Source organism: Penaeus chinensis, chromosome 22, assembly GCF_019202785.1.
Source record: "Penaeus chinensis breed Huanghai No. 1 chromosome 22, ASM1920278v2, whole genome shotgun sequence".
Lineage (NCBI taxonomy): Eukaryota > Metazoa > Arthropoda > Malacostraca > Decapoda > Penaeidae > Penaeus > Penaeus chinensis.
Genome location: NC_061840.1, coordinates 25,352,535 through 25,355,301, shown reverse-complemented (window position 1 = coordinate 25,355,301; position 2,767 = coordinate 25,352,535).

Below are 2,767 nucleotides of genomic sequence, written 5' to 3'. Positions count from 1 at the left end.
CACACATGTGCACACAACACATACGCAGCCTTACACAGACACACCCCCTCAAACGCCCTACCACCCACCCTCACCCACACTCACACTCACCCATACCCCCACCCACTCACATTTACCTCATATTCACCGATTCACCGACACTCTTTATCCATTCTTCAACCTTCTCCCCTTAACCCAGCCTTTCCCCATCTTCCCTTCACCATCCTCTTCCACCCACCCTTCACCCCCTCTCAACCCTCCCTCCCATCCTTCCACCCCCCTCACACGGCCACCCTTCCCCCTCCCACCCTCTCCCACCTACCCACCCATCCCCTCACACACACACACACACCCGAAACACACAACACTCTCGAAGCGACCACAAAACTTGTGTGTCTGGCCCGCGTCCCTGAACCAAGCAAGTCCCTCGCTCGTGTGCCTTTTCAAAATCCAACTTCGACGCGACAACAACAAGTTTGTGGACAATTGTTATTCTCGGGAAGGGAAGGAATCACACGGTCACAGCCACACAGTCAACTAAGTGTCATTGTGGGGGGGGGGGGAGGGGAGGGGGTGGAGGTAGGGGGATGGGGAAGGTGGTGGGAGGGGGGATAGAGGTGAAGGGGGAGGAGGTGTGGGGAAAGGAAGTGGGGGTATGGGGGGCTGAGAGGATGGAGGTGGGGGGATGGGGAAGGAGGTGGGGGGATGGGGGAGAGGAAGAGAGGGGATGGAGGTGAAGGGGAGAGGGGACGGAGGAGAGGAGGAGGAGGAGGGATGGAAGAGAGAATTAGAGGGAATGGAGGAGAGAAGGGGAGGGGATGGAGGAGAGGAGCTGGGGGGGAGGGAGGGAGGTGAAGGGGAGAAAGTTGGGTGGGAGAACGGATGTAGGTGTGGAGGAGTGGAGGTGGAGAGAAAAGAAGAAAGAGGTAGGGGGTGGGGAAGAAGAAGAAAGGGGAAGGAGGTGTGGAGGGGAGGAGGTAAAGGGACGGAGATGGGGTGATGAAGGAGAGGGGGAGGAGGGAGTGGGATGGAGTGGGGGTAAGGAGGATGGGGGATGGGGGAAAGGTGGAGAGGAGGTGAATAGATGGAGGTAGGAGGAAGGAGGTGAGGAGGAGGTAGGGAGGGGGTGATGGCAGCGGGTTGGAGAGGTGGAGGTGTGAGGAAGGAAGGAGGAGAGGGGGGGTGGAGGTATGGAAAAAAAATAAGGGTTGAGGTTAGAGAAAAGAGAGGGGAGAAAGGAGAGAGAGGGAGAAAAGGGCAAAAGAGGAGAGGGAGAGAGAGAGAGAGAGAGAGAGAGAGAGAGAGAGAGAGAGAGAGAGAGAGAGAGAGAGATAGATAGAGAGAGAGAGAGAGAGAGAGAGAGAGAGAGAGAGAGAGAGAGAGAGAGAGAGAGAGAGAGAGAGAGAGAGAGAGAGAGAGATAGATAGATAGAGAGAGAGAGAGAGAGAGAGAGAGAGAGAGAGAGAGAGAGAGAGAGAGAGAGAGAGAGAGATGACCGGAGAAAAGGGGAGGATGAAGGAAGAGAGATGGGCGAGGGCTAAAAAAAAAAAAAAAAATAGAGAGGGAAGGAGAAAAGAGAAAGAGGTAAAAGTGGATAAAAAAGAGGAGCAGGGAGGAGGAGGGAGAAGAGGAGGTAAGAAAAAGAGAGTTGAGGAAAGGGGGTGGAAGAAATAAGAAGGTAGAGGAAGAGGAGGTGAAGGGAAAATAATAAAAGGAAAGGAAGAGGAACAGAGAGAAGGAGGAAAGGGGAAAGAGGCGGTGAGAGAAAGGTAGGAAGAAGACAAAGAGAAATGAAGGAGTAAAAGGAAAAAGAGGATGAGAGGAATGGAGAAAGAAACAAGAAGAAATGAGATAGAGAGGAAAGAAGAAAAAGAAAGGATAGAGGATACAAAGAAAAGATAGAAAATGAAGAGTCTTTATATAACTGCTTTTATTACTGTTCATGCATGTACACCCAATACATAACTTAAAAATGAACATCTTTAAAACTGCACAAATTTACATATTTTCCATCCTAATTTGTCTTCCTTTACTCCATTAAAAGACACACAAACCCAAGGAAAAGTATATTTTAACAAGAGCACAGCTACAAGAGAAAAAAAAAATACTAATAATAAAAAAAAATTGTCTTACCACTGTCCTATTTTCTTTTCTTTTTCATCTTTTTTTGTAGCTAATATCTCCTAACTTTTATCTCTTCAGGGTACAACTCTGGCGGCAAAATCTTCGTCTAAAATGTGACAATACACGCGACTTTATTATTATTATCTTTTTTTTTGCTGTTGCAAATTACAACAAAGTAGGAAATCAAAAGTTATTACCACGCACTGGCAAAAATCTTCGTGTAGTTAAATCGTTAAAGAAGAAGAAGAAGAAGAAGAAGAAGAAGAAGAAAATGAACAATACCGTGAAATTTAAAGCCACATGCTCTATCCAAATTTTATGAAGAGATTCCCAAACAAATAACTTAAACCTCGCCCCCCCCCCCTCCCTCTCAAATAAAGGCCTAAAACAACAAACAAAAACACAAAGAAATTTCACTCTCAATAGACAGATAAATTTCCAGGCAAACAAATCCACCCCAAAAAGAATGAGAATGATAAAGTAAATAAAAATAAATAAATAAACAAATAAAAAAAAAAAACAATAAGGGAAAGAATAATAATAACAAGAAAAAAGTCAACTCAGAACAACAAAGCAAAAAAAGAAAAAGAAAATAAAAAAATAAAAACCAGACCTACTCCTCCAGACGCCATCAAAGTACCAACAATCAAAGCAGTAACAACGA